This window comes from Crocodylus porosus, unplaced genomic scaffold (genome assembly GCF_001723895.1).
Source record: "Crocodylus porosus isolate Cpor-Errol unplaced genomic scaffold, CroPor_comp1, whole genome shotgun sequence".
NCBI classification, from domain to species: Eukaryota; Metazoa; Chordata; order Crocodylia; family Crocodylidae; genus Crocodylus; species Crocodylus porosus.
Genome location: NW_017728906.1, coordinates 103,594,297 through 103,610,102, shown reverse-complemented (window position 1 = coordinate 103,610,102; position 15,806 = coordinate 103,594,297). Strand labels below are relative to the sequence as shown.

General features: G+C 41.3%; 1 protein-coding gene across 1 annotated transcript in view; it reads left to right on the top strand.

The window, feature by feature from the left end:
• Positions 1-15,806, top strand: part of ITGBL1 (integrin subunit beta like 1) — a 290,113-nt gene that overhangs the window by 67,573 nt on the left and 206,734 nt on the right. The window lies entirely within an intron of this gene.

Here is a 15,806-nt window from a genome sequence, read left to right as displayed (position 1 = left end):
TTGATCTCTTAGCTGACAACCTTATTCTATATGCTGACCCTGAATATCTAGGCCTGGTGTTAGTGAGTTTCTCTGTGGCTGGGGTAGCTGTTTCATGGTCTTGTTTCCTCAGCCAATTTCTCAATCTCTTTGCAATAACCAGCACACTCAAACTGGTGTGACAGCAGTGCTCTTGTTCTGTATCTATTTGAATTGTGTATAGTGATCTTGTACAGGCACATACTGTCCCTATATTTCAGGGTCAGAGATTATGGTTTCATAGTTGTAGAGCTGTAGAGCGGGTGGGCAGATTTTCTGTTTAACTCTGGATGGCTAAACATTTGGTAACTTGGCCACAGAAAGAATGGGAACATTGGGAAAGCGTATGGGGTCCCACCCCTTCCCCCTCACCACCTTTTTAAAATGGGAACTCAGTTTACCTTTTTGAAGCTGATCACTCTTTAAATCCAATCCAATGAATAATCAAAAGATGACTTGTCTGATTATTCACAAACATGGCAGCATTTTCATCTCTTTATGTGTATAAATGTGCTATGAGTAAAATATCAATAAAAAGGAAAGCTATGTTGGAGCAGTGGCTGACATTTTTAGATCTGGGAAAAATCAAACTAATTCCGCACAACTGCTTCTGAATGAGAACCTATTTATCCCTAATACATTGGAGCAATTATTCAAGAGCATTTTAGCCATGTGAAAATATGTCCCCTGTAGTGCTGTCAAAATCATGTAGACTTAGTTTAACTGCTTCAAAAACTACTAGCCAAACAAGCAAGTGCAGCTTTAATTTACTTTTCTTTTTTAAAAATTGTAGACAAATGCCTTCATGTAACAATTACTTGCTTAGGCCATTTTTTCTAATGTGGCTGCCCCATTTTGGGTACAAGTACTTCAGGATGAATGAGTACTCTTTGTGAATTAATACAATCTAACCCCAAATTGAACAGATTGAAAAGGACAGAACTGAATAGTTCTAGCTTTTTGTTCAACTGAAATGATAATTTGAGGCTAGCAGAGGTAAGTAAGAGCAGATTATTGTGTTCAGCTTGTCTCCTACACATGAGGCACTTGACACTTAAAGTGCAGTTCATTTCTGAAAAGTAACCATAAAAATGTCATTGTGGAGTCCTATGTTTGTCTCTGATTTTATACCTTTGTCTTGTTTACGTAGTTTGTATAGTTTGTCTGCTTGCATAGTTTTATCATTCTGTAACTTCGATAGGTATTTTTATATGGCTTGAATGTGATTTTACTATTATCAACAACGACTTAATCTTCATTTGCATGGTATAGTCTGTGTTTTCTGCTTGTATCTGCCTGAATTAATGATGGAGTCCATGGTGCCCCAAATTAAGGGTGGCAGTGATCATTATTTTTTCTGAGAAGGAAATTCCTAGGTTCTTTTACCTCGCTCGGCAGAATTCTATAATAAATCTTCCTTGTCTAGCCATCACATCTTTCTATCTGGTAGTTCATTATATTTTCCTATATAGTTTCTCAAGAATCAATCAGAAGGAACTAACTGTTGGCATTCAGATGTTATTGAACACATTTCTTCATGTGACCCATGATCACATTCATGTGAAGACCACTTTTTGTGTGCTTCAGTTAGTTGGACAAAGTCACAGCCTACAAATTTAGCAAGTGAGTAGGTTTTGGTGCCTTTATAATAGGCGTGTGAGGGAGAAATAAATTATAATCTGCGCAGCTGTACAGCCCAGGAAGCTTAGTATACAGACATTTTTGGAATGCAAAAAAGTCCATTAGTAGGTATGTGTGCATATAAAAGATTGCACTCTCTAACCCAGTTTTATTCCTCCATGGTAATTAGCAAAATTAGACTCACATACATTTATTTTGACATTTAGGCACCTGTCTTTCATGGTATGTATTACATTCAAAATTGTGGCCTATATAAACCCTCTTATGATGAGACAACCTGATAAAACTGAAGCTGTTGTCTCCATAGTGGGACAAGGTCAGCCATAGCAGAAGAGCCAGGGGGAAAAAAATCAACTGCATTCTAGTAATTTACAGAACTGGTTGGGATCAGGATAATTCTTATAAATAAACTGTTGATCTCTGTAACTAGTAGTTTCTTTTCCCCTTCTCTGTAAAGAAGTGGAATGATTGAAAAATGTTTACATTTGCTTCCCTGAGCAGAGGGTGAAGGAGATTGCTCATCTGATAAATTCTTAATCTGAGTTTAAGGAGAGGGAAGACAATTGGATTCCTTTTCTTATTTTGACCAGTTTCAAGACACTTTGCCTATGGCTCAGGAATTTAACTAGGGGTAGGCAAGTGAGGCACAAGTCTTGGGTGCCACATTAGAGAGGGCACCTGTGCTGCAGTGCAATAGCCCATGCTATGTCAAGGGAGCCTGTTCTGTTTGTTTGGTACCCCCATCCTCCCACCTTGTATTCTAGGCAAACAAAACTCTTGGGTTAGAGGTGATATCTTTTATTAGACCAACTAAATAACATATAAAAAGGTCTGTCTTCACAAGCTTTCAGGTCCAAACACTCTTCTTCACATTGAGGAGAATTCAAAGACCATAAATGTTCTCCCAGGTAGAAAAGAAACTTCATTTTGCACTGGGGTGGGGGGGATGGAGAGGTTGGAAGTTTTTTCCCTTCGGTAACTCATATTTTAGTTGTTTGGAAATGTAAACTTTATAGCCAGGTAAGAAAAGACTTTTTCACCTCCCTGACTGACACTGAACATCACCAAGGATGAAGCCTTTCTAGTCAACAGATCAGAGAGCAACTCTCTCACAAAAGAACTCTGAGTTACCCAAGGGAAAAACTTCCAACCTCTCCATCCCCTGTGCAAAATGAAGTTTCTTTTCTACCCATGAGAACTTTTACAATCTTTGAATTCTCCTCAGCCTGAAGAAAGGTGTTTGGACTTGAAAGCTTGCAAAGAAAGATTTTTTTAATATATTATTTAGTTGGTCTAATAAAAGATATCACCTCTAGCCCAAGAGTTATGTTTGTCCATAACTTTTAGACCGACACAGCTACAACATATATCACCTTGTAGCCTGACATTTGGCACAACTCCCTTTCCTCTTCTCCTCACCTCTTTATCTCTGGCATCTTTGCCCAGGGTGTAACAATTGCTAGTACAACCTCTGCTATGGGTCCTGTTCTATTATTAATAAAAAACATAACAATATTAAAAAAAACTGATGCTATTTCTTTCTTAATAGGGGACCTGCTCATGTTTCTATTGATGTGGATGTAGATAGGATTGAGCCTATAGATAGGCCAGTCACCAGTCAGCCGGTGTTTAAAATTTAAATAAAGCAAAACAAACACAGAGTAGGAGCTCAAGTCCTTATCAGTTTAAAAATGTGATCTTTTTCTTCTTTTCCTTTTAAGGGCAGAAAAACCATTGAGCAACCAAACAGTCCCATGCAAACTTTAATTTCTCATTTTGTACTTGTGAAATACAATGTGCAGCACAGAATTTAAAAACACTTGGTAAAATAATGCAGCATTATACTTTATAAATAATTCTTCCTGTCTGTTTTAACTTACTATATTCACTGTTAGTCAAGAAGCAATTAACATTTTTGTTCAAATGCTAATTCCTAAGCTAATACCAGGTGGTATTTGCCTCAGTGTGGAAACACTCTGATATTTTATTGGTATAATCTAAGAAGATGCTATAGAGTGTGGTCTTAGAAAACTATTATTTAGTTCAGTGGAGCTCAACCCATTAGAGCAGAGGGTTGACTGCTTGCAAGGTGGCGGCACCTGATTGTGAGGGAGACACCTCTCCGCTCTGGCAGGGTAAGAGAAGGCAGAGATGGGAGGGAGATGGCTGCCAGAGGGAGGGGAGGGAGAGAAAGCGGGAGGTACACAGGACCTGCCGTAGAAGAGGAGGGAGGGAGAGGGAGCAGTGCCTGCCTAGGGGCTGGAGGAGAGAAATGGAGGGAAAGAGTAAAAAGTGCATGCTGTATGGGAGGGGGAGAAGAAGAGAACAGAGAAGACTGCAGAGGAGCTCAGCAGTGCAGAGCAGGGGATGAGGTCGGCTGAGGTGCTTGACTCTGATCTCCTGTGTTGTAAGCTGAATCTAGGCACTTTGGGCGCATCCAGATGAGCCCACACGTGCCTCTTGCAACATCTCAAAGCAGTTTGAGACATGGTGACAGGCACATTGGGAACAAAAAAATGTTCCTTGTGCTGTATATTTGCAGTGAGGGCTCAAAATTTGATACCTGGATATCCAGGTATCAAAATAAAATGGGGGGGAGGGGGGAGTTGGGCAGGGCATTGCCCCACAATCCACCCACCCCCACAAACCTCTCACCCACATACCTGGCCCTGTGGGTCAGGAGTGAGGGGTCTGGGGTGGGGGGCAGGCTGTGGGTTGAGAGTGAGGGGCAAGGGCAGGGACAGGGCACTGGCATAACAGTGCTGCTCAACGCTGCACATCTTGGCGAGCGAAGGGAGTAGGAACAGCTCTGATTTTTCTACGACAAAAAAGCCAAAAGTAAATGCCAAAGTGTATAGATATTTAGAATTTTATTCTGATGATAGAGGCACTGGTAAGCTTCCAAATTGCTTGAAACTTGTAAAAAAATATCAATAAAACATTTCCCAGCTGATCTCGCTATATATAGTGGCATTGCATTTAAATAGCAAAAGAACACTATTTTGGGTATTTTAATGAAAGAAATTGGGTTTCTTATCAGAGAATTAGCAATTTTTAAACAGGGAACACCAGGATCTAGTGAAACAAGTGGCGAGACCCAGGTGGAGGAGCCTGTCCAGGGCCAGCACTGGGGACTCAGCTAGAGGGCAGACAAGGTGGCTGACCTGTTGAGCATTTGGGGCCAAGAGGACACACTTGGACAGTTCAGAGTGGGCCACCACAAGGAGCACATCTAAAGGGGGATAACTGCCCAGATGGCAGACTGGGGACATGCCATCTGGGTCTGGTAGGTGTGCAACCATGGGGCTGCGGGTTTAAGGGGGCAGATGCTGTCACAGGGGGCAGCAGGTGACAGCCAGGCAGCAGCCCATACTGCCAGACTGTTGCAGTGGGTAGAGGGAGCAGGGACCACTCCAAGTCAGGGCTGCTTCAGCAGTCCAGCTGGCACAAGGGGTAGTGTCCTCAGGTACCAGCTGGCTGGGCCTCAGAAGCTCCTGAGGGCAAGTAGTCCAGAGCTGCTTTCCAGGGCAGCTTTTTATACTACCGGGGCCAGCACAGGGAAGATTTTTGTATTGCTGGGGCCAGCACAGGGGCCCCACACTCTAGTTCCCCCTGGCTGCATATCCAGGAGGAGCTGGGCAGGCTTATTTTTCCCCAATTGAAACAGCACCAACATACATGTCCAAGCATATGCACTGAGGAAAAAAATCCCCGGCTCAAATTTGTGCCGCTCCTATTTGAGCTGCTACAAGAGCGCTTGCCTGCATGTGTGGATGGCTGGATCCAGCTCATGAAATGTGTATGCATGCTGGCCACTGACTATGTAAGCCCATTAAATTATGACGTCCATGACACCTACCAGTCTTGGTACTTTTTGTGGGTTTCCATATTAATGATTTGCATATTAATGATCAGGGATCCTGGTTTTCTCTGATTTAAAAAAAATCCCCAACTTTTGGTTAAATAAAAAAGAGCCCCAAATCCACATATTTCCATGATTAAAATGAAACATCTGTGTTGCACTGTGGGGTTAGGCCAACTCTCAGGATCTCAATATTGCGCTGTTAGACAAGAGGGTGTGACACAATTGCACATATACAAACACACAAATCAATCAGGTGCATACACACACACACTACCAGCTCAGGCACATACACATCCAAACCTGCCGAGGCACATGCATACCTATCACCAATTCAAGCACATACATTATACACCTCAGAAGTTAGACACAGATCACTAATTCGTATATCATGCACACAATGCTATATATAATATACACACACACACACACACACACACTCTCACATTAGCAACTCAGATACACACATGTTCAAAATAACTACTTTAGGTTCATGCACACCTATCAGCAGTTAAAGCCCATACATGCTACACACACCAAGTTTAGACAGAATCAGTTACAAACACCTGCACATTCAATACACGTATGTGGATTACTCATTTTTATACCACACACACAATGATATCTATATATGTGTATTCACTAATTTACACACATACCACCCACGTACGCATACACACAAGTGAGTTCCTAAGTTGGGTATTGTGATATGTATGTATGTGCTTGGTGTACTTGGGATATCTGGGGAAAGGTTAAGGTAAGACATTAGAAGTGTAGGGAGTGAAAGTTGCTGGAAATGAAAGTCACCAGGACTGGGATTAGAACTGGTAGACTAGAGGAGCCTGGGCTGAAAGACTGAGGCTTGGGGGTAACTTTAGGTTAATTGATCTTAATTGATTAAAAGACAATGCCCAAAGCCTGCAGAACAGGGAAGCTATGCCAGCATAGAGGCTGGGACTGGAGCTAGAGCTACAGGGGAGCTGAAAAGGTAGGTGGGGAGAGGGAAAATGGGACTAAGGGTAAGTGTGGGTGTTAAAGAGGGGTTCTGGGTGTGGGGAGCCAGAGGGTGGCTCCAGGGCAGCTAGAGAAGTTGTAGGGAGCAGCGTGAGGTGCTGGGAGCTGGAGAAAAGCTCCAGCTGCTGGAAAAAACTGCAGGACAGCCAAGAGGAGCTGGGAAGCTGGGGGGGGAGGAATGACTACAGAAGGTGCAGGGGAAGCCTGAAAACAGAGAGACGGACAGCAGAAAATCACAGGAAAAGCAGCAGGAGAGACTGAAAGGCGGCAGGGGAAATGGGAAAGCAGAGAAAGGCAGCAGGAAGTCACAGGAAAAAGGGAGTAGGAATTGAAAGGAGATTGGGAAACTAGTGGAGAGGGGTGGGGGCTAGAGCTGAGAGAGAGAGAATGAGGCTGGAATTTAAAATAAGGAAGGGACTGGGATTTAGTAAAACATGATCCAACTCAGGGTTGCAGATGACAGTGGTTTTATTGAACAGGGGAGATGGTGACACAATGTCTTATTGGTTCCCTTGCACCTACACACACACATGTAGACAATGGCAGCACGGGTTAGAGAAGCTTGGTGCAGGGGCTGAAGTCCACTGAAGTCCAGGAGGAGAGAGAGAGAGTCCAAATTGTAGGAGGAGGTATGCAGGTACCTATCCAGGCTGGAAAGGGGTCCTTGTCCAGTACATGTTGTCCAGAGTGGGGTCACCAGCAGGGCCTCTGGGTGGGTAGGTGTGTGGCATGGTGCTGGTCCAGATGGAGAGAGCATCCCACTGGCTCTGTCTTCACTGCCTCTTTTGATAGGGGCAGACCTTGTATGACCCTAGTGACAAGAGGCATGCCCAGGCAAGGGTCAGCCCCGGTGTACTAAGCATGTGTGCTCCATGCAGGGATGTGTAGTTTTGAGTGTCTGTAATGGTGAGAGTTGCTGGTTCTACAGGGTCTTTTGTCTTTCAAATGCTGGGTTCTTGTCTCTGTTCCTGGGTGAGGTCCCTGGTTCCTGGATGAATCAATGTGAGGTGATGGCCCAGTCATTACAGCCCATTCAGTAGAGGCCTGCTACCATTGTATTTCAGTCATTCCCAATCACGCTCATTCATCTGGGAACCAATTTGCATGGGAGGGATACGTGACTCATACAATTGTGATGCAGGGGATGCCCAGGCAGAGGACACAAGATGGAAACTTGACATACCTTTTTGTTCACTTACAAACACAGGCCTAAACCATACACTATCCATATGAAACAATAAAATTCAATACAAAAATGATAATAATACAACATACAACAGTAAAAATCAATACAAGCCTAATAATTATACAATATAAAACAGTGGATATCCAAAACCAAAAACTTGCTACCAAAATAAAAATCTTAAAGCTTATCCTAAGTCTAAGCTCACTTATACTTATCTATAGGGAATAGAGAGGGAGAAAAAAGTCAGAAATAGTTGGGGAAAGGGGAGGGAATGCGTTTTAAAGTGTGTGTGTTATTAGTGGTATTTCATTTAAATCACAAAAAATTTAGATTTGGGTTTACTTTTTCCTAACTGAATAAAACTTGGGAATTTTTTAAATTGGAGAAAACCATGATCCCTGTTAATGATATAATGATTGCATATTAAGTAAAAAACAAAAAAGACAAACCTTTTGTTGATGATGCACTGGAAGGATCAGAAAGCTTTCAATTTACTCTCTTTAGCCAACAAAAATGAAATCAGCCAATATGACTCAAAATGTACACATGTACTATGACACTTCTGTATGAAAGCACTTTTCAGAGCAAACTGGCTTAAGTCTCTTGCCTGGCATGGACTTGAAGTAAATTATTCTTCTGTTCCAAGCTGATTTATTTTAAATGTTGAAAAGGGGACTTTACAGACATTTTAATTTAAAAGTCCATTTTTGTACTAAAGAGAAAAATATATTTGCACATTTTTCTTTCTTTTCGTTTTTGCTTTCACTTTGGCATTGTCTGCATAAACTGCCTGTATACATAGCTTGCCATGAAATTAAAGATATGTGTGTGTGATAGCAGTGGGTACTGGACTGAGACCTGGGTTCTATTTCTGACTCTGCCACTGGTCTGCTGTGTGACCTTGGATAGTCATTCTGCTTTGCTAGGCTTCTGTTTTCAGGATAATAATACCAACTTGCTTTGTATTGCACCTTGAGAGCCCTGGATGAAAAACTAAAGGTAAGAGCAAGGTTTTACCTGTACTTATTTTGGGTACATATAGACATTTGGGGAAATCAGGGGGAGGGAAGATTGAGTTTAAAATGGCCATCCAATCTAAGGTAAATTGGGCTGTGGGGGCTGAGGGAGCAAGCAGGCCTAGTGGGGTCTGTAGGAAGACTGGGGGGAAGGTGGCATCTGTGGGGGGTCTGGTGGGGTCTGGGAGGGTTTGGCAGGATCAGGGGGGCTTGTAGAGTGTGTGGGGGGAGCTTTGAATCCTCTCCCCCCAGGGACCAAGGGCTATTTTTAGCTCCCCTACCCCCTTCCACCTCCAGATGAGCAACCTTCCCAAAAAAACCCCTTCAGGTCCCGGCATCAGCAAATGCTGGAAAATCTGGCAGTGGGAGAAGCTTGCAGGATGGGTGGCGGGGCAGGTTAATGGGGTTGGGAGGGTTTGTCCATCTAGGGCTGGGGAAAGGGATGGGGGCACAAAATATAGCCTGGTGATGAGGGCAAAGTGGGGGTGGCGGGGGAGGGCACTAGGGAATGCATAGCCCCAGGGCTGCACTGGGAACTGTACCAAAGTTCAGTTACATTGGTTTTGTCTGACCGGATCTAAATTAGACTACCTCAGAGGTAGCATTAACTTGGATTGGGTTGGCCATTTTAGACCCATCTAGCTGTCTTGGACTTCTGTACATTTCACACTTAGCGTGACCTAACAAAGGATCCAAGTGTAAGGCCTGCACCTAGATGAACTAAGATTGGGTGGCCATTTTTAACAAGTTCTCACCACCCCCTAACTTCCCCAAATGTCTGTACCTACCCTGTTTTGTAATCAGAAGAATTAGTTCAGTACTGTACGCAGTATAACTATGTAGCAAGTCTCCACAAAAAGAGAGCTACCAAGGCTTAAGAAAATGAATGTGTTTTCCCTTCTTTTAGGGATATAGCTTGTCTTGCTTGGTCTAAAAAACAGGCAACCAAAATTCTTGTGCTAGAGGCAATATCTTTTATTAGGCCAGTTAAATAGTAGCAAAAAATAGCTTTCGTCTTTCTTTGCAAGCTTTTGGTCCAAGCACCCTTCATTAGGCAGAGGAGAGTTCAAAGACTGTAAAATTTATCTCAGGTAGAAAAGAAACTTCATGTTGCACAGGGGATGTAAAGGATGGTGTGGTTCCCCTGGGTTTCGAAGTCCATTTGTGAAAAAGTTGCACTGTAAATATAAAGATTGAGCAGAGGCAAAGCTCCAGCAGGTTTCTTCCGTGAAGGTGTCAGAAGTCAGGCAGGGAGTTGAATTTTTCTTATTTCCTGTTTAGCAATGAAGTTAGTATTTCCAAATGGCTAATTGAAATAAATCTTCCATGGATCAGGGATATAGCTGGTAGCTGTGTTACAAGATGAAGTTTCTTTTCTACCTGGAAAACTTTTATCATCTTTGAACTCTCCTCTGCCTGATGAAGTGTGTTGGGACCTGAAAGTTTGCAAATAATTTTTCCCCCTACTATTTAACTGATCTAATAAAAGCTATGGCCTCTAGCATAAGAGCTTTGTCTGCCTCTCCTTTTTTTTATACACTCATGTCTTTTTATATAGTATTAATACATTTCTGAGCCATGGAAACATTGAGGGCAAGTTTTCCCCCCTCCTCCAGCCCTTGTTTAAGTCATTGTATTAAAGAGCTTAATTAGTAAGTTGTCAGCTAAATCAATACAAGCTTAAAATGGACAGAAGCCTGGGTTCTGTCAGTTAGGTCTTGTACCATGGACTAAACAACTATTTTTTTTTAAAGTGTTCAAGTAGTACCTGGTTGCTCATAAAAAATATATATATACAGTATGACCATTTGCCAGATTTGATATTGCAGATGATGATCTGGCCTGTTAGCACTCTAGCAACTCCTGCTTCATTAGCAGAGTTTATTTTAAACTTTTTTTCAAACTTCTTCTTAGGACAAAAATGATTCAAGTATAAATGACAATCTTAGTCACAAATGCGTGCATTTGACTGAGTTACATGTTGAAAAAGATGCACCTGTATTGCAAGCTGGTGACAATTGTCTATCTAAATAGGGTTGTACTTGCATATATAGCTATTTAAATATTTCTAACAGGTAGTTTTTAAGATTACAGTAGGAAATGGGCAGTTACAATCCTTCATTATGTCTTTAGGCATAGAAAGGCAATCTAGCTGGGCCACCTACAAGTAGCTATACGTATAAGTAATTATAGCTTGCTTCAAGGCATTGTTTAATGCTTTGTTTTCCACTTCCCACAGATTAAATTGTTAATGGGTGTCATCCTGACCCCAATGCAGTAAATGTAAGAATTGAATAGAGTAAGGATTAGATCCTGGGACTTTTTGGGTGTGTGCACAGTAACTATTACAAAGGGAATCTGATGCCTGATTGGGAACTTGGATAATGCTACAGTACAAATGATATAGCTCAGAAAAAAACATTAGTAATTTTCTTTTCAAGAATTGTGTTGAAAAGTTCATTGAAAGAAAGCAAATGACTGCAACAAACCTAACTCCTCTTCCTCCTGATGTAAAAAGAAATACAATATTACAAAATAATGTAAATTATGAGTGACCAAATCAGGATCTGGAGTGCAGAGCTGGCTCAAGAGATTGGGAAGTCCATGGTGGGAAGAGTGGCAGCTGCTGTGGCTTCAGGACCCAGGGCATATAACACTGCCACTGCCAAATTTCAGCCCTAAAATCCAGATGATATGTGTACTCAATCTTGCCTACCAACAGGTCCTGAATAAATTTGGCACCACTTATGTAAATCATTCCAAGTCACTTGACTTCTGTGCTGCATTTTCCCCATCTACAAAATATGGCTCTTAATGCATACCTACTTTGGGGTTTTGGGAGGAATAATTATCTACTAACTTGTTAAACAGTTTGAAGGTTAAGCACTGCCTAGAATTGCAAAGTACTATTATAATCCAAGAAAACCAGCTAAAGGTCACATCATGCTCTACATTCATGCATACAGCTCCCAGGTCAAGGGCACAAAGTGGTTTGCAACTACAGCAAACAGACAATACCCATGTTTGATCCATTCAATAAATATTTAAATAAATAGAGATTATTCTTATAAAGACTCCCTAAGTGCATCTTGTAGGACAAATAGACTTCTAGCTTTCCCTAACAGTATGTCAAGTCCAATGATTTTGTCCTTTTAATATAATCAAATTTCATGCATTTTAGAAAAGGCAGCTCCTCAGCATGTCTATCTTTTTTCAGTAGCCTGTGAAAGCTCTTGCAATTTAATATCTTGGTGTAATTACAGAAAACCAAGTAGGTGGTATGTAGAGGCCAAATTAGAGACCCATACTGTGGGATTCATAAATGTCACCACCAATGGGAAGTTTTATTTCTTAGGCATGGTCTAAATCTGTACAGAGACAGCTTTTTCTCCTAGGACAAGAGTTTTACCCTGAAGGGTTCTCAAATGCTTTGCAGAAAGGGAAGATGGTTAGAAGTTTATACCTGTAGATAAGCCCATATTAATTTACTTGAATTGTTTTAGGTGATTACTGAGTGCCCCAATTGCCAGAGTATTTGTAACTTCAGCAACACCCACCACTAGATGAATGCTTTTTACAAATCACTGTGGTTAACTGTAGAATTTCCAACAGGTGGAATCGCAGTGGATTTCTTTGTAAGAGTGCACTGGAGACAGGACAAGAATAAGGACAACTGTAGGCAATTTGCTTCACACTTTCTTCTGTACTAGCTAAAAATTATGGGTTGAGGCGAAAGAGGATAATAATAATGGTATTTTGCTCTTACATGCTACTAATAATGGTAGCAACATCTTTTGCTTTTTATTTGGGAAAAGGAAGTTTGTTGAGAAAAGGTGACAATTTAAATGAAATGCATACATTAACAGCATTTTATTAATGGTTTCAAAGCCAGTATCATGTGGGTTTTTATTTTCCATCTGAGTCTTGAATCATATCTTTTTTTTTAATGTTTATAGTGGGGAAACATTTCCCCAAGCACAAGACCTTTTAAAGTATGAACACTGTATTCATTCATCTGATTTTTTTTTTTTTAAATATAATTTTTATTGTAATAAGCATTGTTATAAGTAACCTTTGCTTGATGATTGGAGGTAGAATTGAAGAAATAGAATAGTTTCTTCATATCCAAGTTTTAGTAATGGTCATAAGCACTGATCTGGTTTTCTCTGATGTTAAAAAAAATCCCCAATTTTCGGTTAAAAAGTAACCCTAATCCACATTTTCCTGTGATTTAAATGAAACACCACTAACAGGTGTGTGTGTGTGTATATATAACACACACACACAAGTGATGTTTCATTTTAATCATGGAAAAATGTGGATTTGGGGTTACTTTTTTTAAATAAAAAATTGGGGATTTTTTTAAATCAGAGAAAACCAGGATGCCTGGTCACAAGTCTTTCTCTATTGCAGTACCTTTCCAAAATGACAGTTCTGTAATGCCTGCTAATGCATTTTTATCTTAGATAAAACATTTAATTGAAATGATGCTTTAAAAACAATGAAGAGAGAAAACAGTTATCTGAAAGAAGCATCTGAAAAACAAAAAGGAAAAAATAGAGATTCAATTAACCTTTCTTGAGTTGTCCCAAGTCACAAAGAGTAATGTGCAACATTCAGCTTCTTCTTTTTTTTTAAAAAAAGCATCTATTATGTGTTCTTTTCCATTAGACACCCATGGAGAAGATGAGAAGCAGATAATTATATTAATTAAAGTTCAAAGTGGGAAATTTCAAGGGCTGCATTTTCATGGTATTGTTTATTTTAATTTAAACATCCAGCTTCAGAAGTATTATGGAAAACTTATGTTTGGGACTTTTTTTTTAATGACTCATATAATAGATTCTTCAGCAATGGCCCCATATAATTTACTCTACAACAGTTGAATAATGAAAAGTGTGGGTGATTTCCAAATCTAGAGAGAAAAAATCTTGTCTAGTAAGAGGAAATTGTAAAGTTAATACCTGACCTAGAAAACATGAAGCATAAAACTCTGACACTATTTAAATCAACTACAAAGCTTTCATTTCTTTCAGTACACCCAAATTTCACCTTAAGCTTTTACTGAGCATATTAAAATGTATTTAAATCCTGCTGGGATGAAATGATTCATTAGGATCATATTTACTAAGATACAGCTGAAAAATAACATCAAGCCACTGATAATCAAGGATCCTAGAAATGTTTGCCATGGAAAAATATGGAAAAACACTAATTTGCATTTTTACAGAGAGTCTTTAGAATCACCAAGTGGGAAAAAAAACTTACTGAAAATAAAATACTGCCCCCCCCCAGTGACACATAGGAAAGCAGCTAAGGTGGCAGCTGCCCCTTCTTCCCTCCAATGCTGATTGGCCAAGAGGGCTGCTCATTGTGTGACCCCTACACCTCTCCACCAGTTAGTGGTGAGGGGCAGGGCTTCATGAATGGCAGCCCTCTTGGGGCATAGGGTTACTGCTGAGGCCCTTCAGACATTCAGCATTGTGGGAGGGCTCGCTGTGGAAAAACATGGCTTTTTATGGTTTTTTATCATAGAATTTTGGGTTTTTTAATCACAGAAAACTAGGATCCCTGCTGATGACAAAAACCTGAACTTGTTCTTGATTATTCAGTCAGGTTTCATGACCCACTTACCTGGCTAGGTACAAACACTTGGGGAGGTCGGGGGAGATTAATTGCATTAAAAGTGGCCTTCTGATTTAACATAGTTTGCCCAGGTGCAGAGCTTACACTTGGATTGACTTAACAAGGGATCTAAGTGTGAACTGTACAGAAGTTAACTGTACCTCAAAGTTTAACTTAATTTGGATCTGGTGAGACTGATCTAACAGATCTTTGTATGGTTCCCAGCACAGCTCTAGGGCTGGGAAACTAGCTCTAGCCCTATCTCCAGGGCTGCCCCTTTCCTATCCACCACTGGCACTGAACTATTTTTAGTGCCCCCTGCCCCTCACCCCCCGCAATGGATAATCTTCCCTTCATAGAGCACCTAACGGCCCCCCATCCCACAGGCTGCTCCCAGTGCCAGTTTTACTGGGGCTTGCTAGTGCCAGAAGCTGATTAAAATAAGTTGGAGTTAGGGGAGGGGCAGGTGGGATCAGGGGGTGGGTTTGCTGGTGGTAGTTGTTTGTCTGCCCCCCCCGATCCCAACCACAGACTCCACATGCCCACCAATCCCTCCATTCATACTTGCAGAGCCCCCGCTCGATCCCTTCAAACCTTTCACAGACCCTGTTTGCCCCTAATCCCTCAAGCCCTCCTGCTGGCTCCCCCATCGCAACTTACCTTAGATCAGATGGCCGTTTTTAACTTGATCTCACCTCCCCGAATGTCTGTATATACTCTCTGTATCTCTGAACTAGTCTCCTACTGAATTTTATCTCTTCCTCATCCCCAATCCCAACGTCATCCTCATTTTTTGCTTCACCATTAACATCAGACTCCTTATCTCTTCCAACAAGAGCATCATAGCCATTTCCATATTGCCCTATGCACTTGTTTATTGAATCCACACAGTCCTAATTAAAATGACTTCTTCCTAGTTGTACAGCGACATATTGTATCTAGTAATGCAGGCTGGCTACTTTTTGTAGTTCATATTTTCCAAGAATTCCTTTCCTTGCTCTCCATGTGTAAGTATATCACAAGTGTTCCTTCCTAGTTGTTTAAAATTACTTTCTTCATTTTTCCATATGGAAGATGCATTAAAAAAAAGGTTAGTATCCTTCTTTTTAGTTGATTTAGTTTTTCTCCTTTTTAGTGGTCCTCTCTCAGGTCCAGAGAGGTCTTGCTCTCCCTCTATGCGGTGCTGGTCAGGCCCCAGCTGGAGTATTGTGTCCAGTTCTGGGTGTTGCACTTCAAGAGGGAAATGGAGAACCTGGAGAGGGTCTAGAGGAGGGCCAGTTGTATGGCTGAGGGTCTCCATGGCCAGCCCTATGAGGAGAGGCTGAGGGACCTGAATCTCTTCAGTCTGAAGAGGAGACTGAGGGGGGATCTTGTGGCTGTCTACAACCTTATCAGGGGCCAGCAGCAGGGACTTGGGGAAAGTCTGTTCACCAGGGCCCCCCTT